The sequence below is a fragment of the Etheostoma spectabile genome, chromosome 3 (genome assembly GCF_008692095.1).
Source record: "Etheostoma spectabile isolate EspeVRDwgs_2016 chromosome 3, UIUC_Espe_1.0, whole genome shotgun sequence".
Lineage (NCBI taxonomy): Eukaryota > Metazoa > Chordata > Actinopteri > Perciformes > Percidae > Etheostoma > Etheostoma spectabile.
In genome coordinates, this window is record NC_045735.1 from 14,168,951 (window position 1) to 14,176,712 (window position 7,762).

General features: G+C 41.2%; 1 protein-coding gene and 1 long non-coding RNA gene across 2 annotated transcripts in view; one reads left to right on the forward strand and one right to left on the reverse strand.

Moving 5' to 3' along the window:
- arap1 (ArfGAP with RhoGAP domain, ankyrin repeat and PH domain 1) overlaps positions 1-7,762 on the reverse strand; it is a 66,321-nt gene that overhangs the window by 56,427 nt on the left and 2,132 nt on the right.
- The window catches only part of LOC116684166 (uncharacterized), an 18,643-nt gene that overhangs the window by 9,670 nt on the left and 1,211 nt on the right, over positions 1-7,762 (forward strand). The gene's annotated exons all lie outside the window — the stretch shown is intronic.

Sequence of the window (7,762 nt, forward strand, 5' to 3'; positions counted from 1 at the left end):
TACTGGATGAATTTAACCTAGACTGGTTGCACGACCAGATTGAATTAAGCCCAGCCAAGTAACCATGGAGATTTATTCTTTGCGGCTAGCCTGGTCCAAGCAGGCTAACAGCCGTCTAAGATTAATCCGGAGTGTCATGTGTTTCAATCTCTGCCGTCTGATCCAAAATAAACGTGTTTAACTGTTATTCCGTTCTCTTCTGAATGTTTCTGCTTTATTTTATTAACATCCTTAGCCTACTTGTCCACTATTGTTGTCGCGAGTTTGATTTAAACCCTACTACAGCGGTTTAGATGTTAGAAATGGTGCACTGGCACCCTGATGCGGAGTGGGACTTTTCACGGTGGGAGGTAGTGTGTCGAGGCCGCCTGGCGTGCGCCGCTGCCCGGTGGCCGGTGCCCGGCGGCAGACCTGTGCATCGCGTCATGTCCACTCTCTCTGTAAAAGTAGAGATGACCGCGCAGCGTCCGGTCTCAGCTTCAGGTTTGTACAGGCCGCGCTCCGAATTAGTGTGACGATATTAATGTAGCGATAAGGCAGACTGGTCAGAGCCAACATTCATGATTTTATTTTCTTGTTGCTTGTCCTTCTCTAATAAAGGGTATTTGTGTTACTCCTTATAAGTGGGCCTAATGTTTTTTTTTATTACAGCTTATATTGGTTCCATAACTTCTCAATAAGTCTCACATCACACGACTAATAACATGCCCTTTGTACTTATAAGGTGTAGTTATCATTCATCACACCGGAACCAACGATGCTTCAAATCTTTTTATTTTGATGCGGTCACTTGTCAGAAGAAAAAACATGAATATTGTTTTACATATGCTCACAGCGTGTATTGAAGTCACTTACTTTTTTTCTAGTTGTTGTCCCTTTCTGATTGTTCTGTATGAACATTAATTGTACAAAGAATTAGGAATATCTTATAAAGATTTATGCATGGTTCTAAAACATGTTCTCACGTTGTGAATAAGGGTTTGAAATTGAGCCTAAAGTCCTTGGTCCATTTCCCAAGAAACATTTGTTCCCTCTGCTCTCTTTTGAGGCAAAGGCTATATTTTTACACTCCCACACATTCAGTCGGGTCCGCTATGTTGGGCTTTTTATCTCCGTTTGATAACAGCCGTATTTCCCTTTTTGCATATTCTTCCCCTCCTCGTTACTGTCCATTAGAAGCTGCGGCTCATTGGGTGAAACATGTGGCGCATGCGTCTTCTCACTTCTTTATCAGTAAATCTGTGATCGATACCGTGGTCTATTTAAGAAAGCAGTGAACGTGCACTTATTCCAGCTATCTACACCTGGCTTGACATAGCTTCCCCTGTTCATCCTGGCTCGGCAAACGTGCAACCATTAAGCCGCGATGAGCAGATCACACTAAGTCAAGCGCGCTTTTCACTTTATCCTGGATACTTTATTCTACTTTCGTGCAACAGCCCCGGATCTGGGATTTGAAGTTGGCTCAACCTTTGCTGATATGCTGTCAGACTGAAAGCCAACATTTAGTCAAGATATAGCAAAAATAAACTTGAACATTTTTTTATGTGAATTTTAAGTCAATGGAGTGAGTTAGGGAATGGACAGTGAAAAAAACATTACTGGATGGATAGTACAAACCTACTTCTGTTGTAGGTTTGTGGTATGCACAGTTTGTGCTTATCAGCTGACCACCACCCTGGGAGGAAACATCATGACTCCCAAACTTCATACTCACCAAAGTCCAAGCATTGTTTTTGTTATAAGCTTATGACTGTGTTCCCATTAAGGGATTCTCAGTCAGTAAGAGAGTTGGTAGTTTGGGTTACCATAGAAACCTATTCCTGTGAAATGTTCTCACCCTGAGAGTTGAAGGCAAGTGTGTGTGTGTGTGTGCACAGACACAAACAGGCTTGTTCGCTAAAGAACTTTGTTCCGATGCATTCTTTGCTGGCAGACTGAGTCACTATTCAGTTTTAATTAAAGTTGGCTGAAAACAGCAGTGTTTCTGGTGGGTATATGAGTCAGTTCGGTTTCCACGCACATGCATGTGTTTTTAAGTATCATTATAAGGTCAACACCTTGATAATCTGATGAAAACTTCTCTATAGCGGCTACCCACCTACTACTAGTAAACATTCATTGAAGTAAATAAAAATGTTACCGGAATTCCGATTTCAGAAATCTGGCGTTTACAGCAGCAACAGAGCAAGCTGTCTAGCGAAGTTAGCATTTGGCTGTGAACATGGTGAAGATTAAATTTTGGACTAACATTTTCAGGTGGCCAGAATCATGACTCAAAATCCATCCACTATGTGAAAACTGATTGTTTAGGCTGGAGTTTTTAATGGTTTAACAATTTTCATGTTAATTTGAAAACCACACACCACACAACAATTTACACATGAACATATCCCCCTGCCCCCCTTTTGTCATCACTACCCACCCAGACATACCAAGAAAATATTACACAGCAACCGCAACATTTAAAACCATACAACAAAACAATAACAAAATGGCACATAAACTATCAACCAAATGAACAAATGCACACATACTCCACAGCCCATCATACACACCTCTCCACAGCAAAAAATCCTTTTAGAAGCCCTCCAGACAGCTCAAATACTCTTCCCATTTTCTAGTGTAGACATCCAATCTGGCAGCGGTTTGTATGACATCTTTTCAAACACCGCCATCCTAGCCATCTCACAGGCCCACTGTGGATTGACGGCACCCCTTCATTCCCCATCCTCTTAAAAGAATGTGTTGGCTATCATTAGTTAGCTAGTTTGGAGCCAACTATTATGTGCTAATCCTCCAGTTTGGGATTGATCCATCTCCTAGAACAAATAATCTTGGTTGGATGGAACCTGGTCCCTGCAATCCGACAAAGGTTATCATTACCGGTCCAGTTTAACTGGAGTTTTATGAATGTAGCTTGTGATACATATATATATTTTGAATTTGAGATAGTAATGATAATTGTGTACATTTCCCCCCCACATAATGTCAGTATAATGCAACTTAAATCAGTGGAAGGTTCTGAAGTAACATTCCCTGTTCTGTCTCATGTTTTTTGTCAATTCCGTATCACTAGACAGGTCACTGTGGCATCGAAGCACTGTTAAAAACAAGAGTTTATACCGCTTAAAGTAAAAAACATATCTCATCTCCGCAAGCTACATCATTTTGTGTATCTATTGTGTTATGAGAAATGATATGTTCCCTCCACTTTTCAACAGTACATGTCATACTTTATGGCTGTGTCTAATTCCGCATACATCCGTCAGTACACTGCTAATGTGCACTGGCCACTTACTGCCGTAGTGCCCACTTTCGATGATTAGTTGTATTGTCCCAAAAAGAACACTTATGTTAAAACCTTACCGGAAATGATGACGGTTGGCTCGCTCGCTGTCGCTCATAATCTGACAAAAATATTAAACTGATCTTTGTCGATTTATTTAAAAAAAATCAGCAACTGTATGGCCTATTTCTCCTTCAAAAATGTTTTCAGAACTTGTTTTGGTGACTATTTTTGTAAATTTGAGATTGTATCCTGAATTAGCTGCCATTAAGCTCGGTTGTGAAATCCAGGAAGCCGACCACGTGATCAAGTCCGATCACCCCTCCCCTTTCAGCTTTGTAGTCAAGATGGCGCATGTTTAGTATGTTTGTGTCCATCGTTCCACACAATTTACAACTTTTGGACTGTTTTCAGTGGTTCACCGGGTACTTTCAGTGCACTGACTTTTTCAACACTATATCTTAAAACTAAATGTCTGAAGTGTGCAAGTAGGCGTTTTGAAATTGTTACTTGTTTTGGAGTATTTTCCTAAGACATCCACGTAGGGGTTAGTGTAGAGGAGACAGCTGAACATAAATTCAATGTATCATAGACAAACTAAAGTAGGTTCATATGCTATCCCCTATTATCATTCAGCACACTTTGCAAATTAAAACGTGTTTTTAAGTTAATAAGACTAAATTGTCTAGAATATCCACATGAAAGTATAAGTCTGAATTCCATGCCAAAATATTAGGTGTGTGTGTGTGTGTGTGTGTGTGGTGTGTGTGTGTGGGTGTGTGTGTGTGTGGTTGTGTGTGTGTGGTGTGTGTGTGTGTGTGTGTGGTGTTTGTGTGTTGTGTGTGTGGTGTGTGTGTGTGTGTGTGTGTGTGTTGTGTGTGTGTCTGTCATATGATACTAGTATGACCGCTACTGTTTGTCATATACTGAGCGGATATGACATGAGAAATTTGTGGGTATTATTGCATTTCACTGTTTGTGCAATTCAACCATAGTTGGGCACACTGAAATTTCCATTTACACTAGGGCTGCACGATATTGTTTTTAGCATCGACATCGCAATTGCCATGCGCGATAGTCACATTGCGGATGCTGCGATGTTGACGCTCCTTTTCTGCTGCTTGTAGAAAAGTAAACTTCCACCGTTCTCCTTTACATGATTACCTGCCGGCCCTTCCCCTTTAAGACAGGTAGTCATGTGGAACGTGTTTATGTGACGTTAGTCCGACGGGGTTTACTGTTATGGGAAGTGAAGCTCTCCGTGGGTAAAAAGTACCGTAGGGAGCAGCTCGCTGCACACAGGATGCGCATTTTTTGATGGGTGGTCAGTGAAGCTACAGTAGTCAGTGTTTATGTTTGCTGCAATACAACTTAATCACATGATTAATGTAACTAATTACTCTCCCGGCCATTTTCCCCCGCAGAAAGCTGCTACCAGCCAGGCTAAAGCTAATATATTTATCCTAAGAAACAAGCAAAACTGCTACCACCAGGCTAAAGCTAATATAGTTAGCCCAAAGGAACAAGAGGTCCGTCTGTCCAACAACTTTACGGTTCGGAGCCGCGCACTGGAAACGTAACACTAATCTACTACAGAAGTCTGTGTCTGATCTAACTCATTTACAATGATTAATTGTTCTTGGGTACACAGTGTGTTGCTAGTGCGCATCATGCAGGTCTGATCAATTTTATCAATACACGAGCTGGCACCACTAGTTGACCACAACCTGAAATTTCAAGAAGCAACATGCTCACTGTCATTCACTTACCTGGATTGATAGTATTATATGAATAAAATGGTGTCATGCTAGTCAACCAGAGTATTTCTAGCTATTTTCCCTCTCCAAATCACTTCCGACGTCACAGCTTACTTGCTTTAACCTAACTTGAATATCCCGGCTTAATCCCTTATCCTAGTTTCGTGCAACAGGCCCCAGGGCTTGAAATTAAAGTGACAGTATTAGGGCTGAACGATTTTGTGTTTTAGCATCGACATCGCGATATGCGCATGAGCAATAGTCACATCGCCAGAAGATGCAATGTGAAGAAGGGTAGCACGAGTTTGTTGTATTGGTTTGTTTCTGTGGTGACATGCACGCTACGCGTGCCTGCCCATTGGTTCGCTGTGATTGGCCGTTGTGCTGCTGCACACTGCCAACCTTCTCTGGCAATCCTGTAGCTAAAATTGAGCGCTGAAGAGGATCCACCGCAAAGAGAGGATGATTTTGTACCAAAAAGAAAGTCAAAATCAGCCATTTGGCACTATTTCGGCTACAAAAAGGACCATGCTGACCACAAACGTATTTTGTCTGGAGTGTTATAAAGTTGTTGCCACAAAATCAGGAAACACCACCAATTCGTCTGATCACTTACAACAACACCACAAATCTCTTTTCGACAAATGCAAAGTAAAATCTGGATGCCAACTAAAACAAAAAACTATTAGCGATGCCTTTGCCAGTATGGACACCTTACCAGAAAGGCTCTGAACGACAGAAAGAAATAACAGACGCAATAACGTTTCATATTGCTAAAGATATGTTGCCATTACACACCATCGCCAAAGAGGGATTTTAGAAAATGATCCGAACGCTTGACAGATGGTAGGTTATACCATCCCGCATATATTTTTCCAAAGTTGCAATAAAAGAGCTCAGCAAATCCAAGATTGAGGCAGAGCTGTCACACGTGGAATACTATGTAGTCACTACAGACTTGTGGTCCAGCAGGACAACGGAGCCCTACATAAATCTGACAGTCCATTTCCTCACAGAGGACATTGAAATAAAAAGTTGCTGTTTGCAGACGGCATTTTTCCCGGAGAGTCATACAGCCGAAAATCGCAGATGGCCCGAGAGAAGCGGTGACTGCTTGGGGCTTAGATGAGACACATCAAGTCTGTATAACAACAGATAATGCAGATAATGCAGTAAGACAGGTCCTGTCTGCAGACAAGAAGGTGCTGCATCTAATTCCAACCTGGCAAGTCATGGATGTCCTGGAATCTGAGCGCAAGTCACTGGGACCAATGCTGGATTTCATAGATGCACTTTGGGGATGAATACATCAGTGTCTAGTTTGTAAAGTTAGTTCTTCAGCTCTTCACTACTGGAAATGCAAGAACACGACAAAGACCTGACCAAGAATATAAAGAAGAAGATGCTGGACTACCTCAACGATAAATTCGAAGATGATGATAGTCAGAAACGGCTAGATATGGCATCTTTTTTGGACCCCCGGTTCAAGATGGGCCTTATCAGTGCTGACAAGAAGTTAGGGCCCGAGTGGCATCACAGATGATGGAATGCCAGGAGAAAGCAAGCTGCAGCGCTAATGTAGACCCAAATGTTACCAGTGCACCCAAGGCAAAGAAAGTTAAACACCTACATGCTAACACCTCCAATGGACAAAGAGAAGATCCACTTGCATGGTGGAAAGTACACAAACGAAGCTTTCCTCGACTCGCCAGACTTGCCCGCAAATACCGGTGTATTCCTGCAATAAGCTCGCCATCAGAGAGACTTTTCAGAACTAGTGCCAACATCATCACTTGCCAACGCACCTGTCTCAAGCCTGCAAAGGTTGATAGACTAAAAATCTTGAGGAAGCAAAGCATACAGGATACATACTGCTAAGTAATTCTCTGTTTAGGAGAATTAATACCACATTTATTGAAGTTGTATTTAATTTTATTGATTTAATTTGTTTAGCCATGATTGTAATGATGACCAACACTGTTTTACTTTGGCCCTTTGACTAAGAAAAGTTGACTTAAAAACAAAAGATTGTGAACATGCTTATAACTTGTTTCCATAAATTTTTTTATTTATTTTCAGTTATATTTGTATAAACCAATCAGGGGGTTGGTGTAAAGCTGCTGTTTTATTTAAAAATGTGTTCTGCTTTTCCGTTTACAGAAATATGTTTTAAATTTGAAATAAAATATTAAGTGACCTTTTGTCACTTGTAATGAAGCTTGTTTATTAGTGAAATTATTAATATCATGGAATGGTAATTACTGACTTTATCCTGTACTGATGGCTCGAAATATCGCAATATATATTGTTTGGAAAATGTTTTGGAAAAAAACTGTTTCTGGGATTTGGGGTGTTATTTTGTGTCTCCACACAGTGTTTCCACACACAAACTTGGAAAGAAAACTATCCATGCTGTTTTGAGTGAGATACAGGTTTCTGAATGTCCTCAGCCTTCAGTCTCCTGGTGAGCTGTTCAAAACCTGCACGGCTTTCTACATAACTAGCCGAGAAAAGGTGGCTAACCCGTAGCATGCTAGCACTAGCATGCTAGCTCATTCTCAATAGCAAAACACTGCTACAACACACAATAGTTCACAATAATCTACAAAAGAACTACTTCCATGTCCCTGTTCTGCAGGTATTCCACACGTGTGCCCTTGTTTAGAAGAAGTCTCCCAGCTAATCCCGCCCTGTACTGACCAAAGTTGGAGAAACA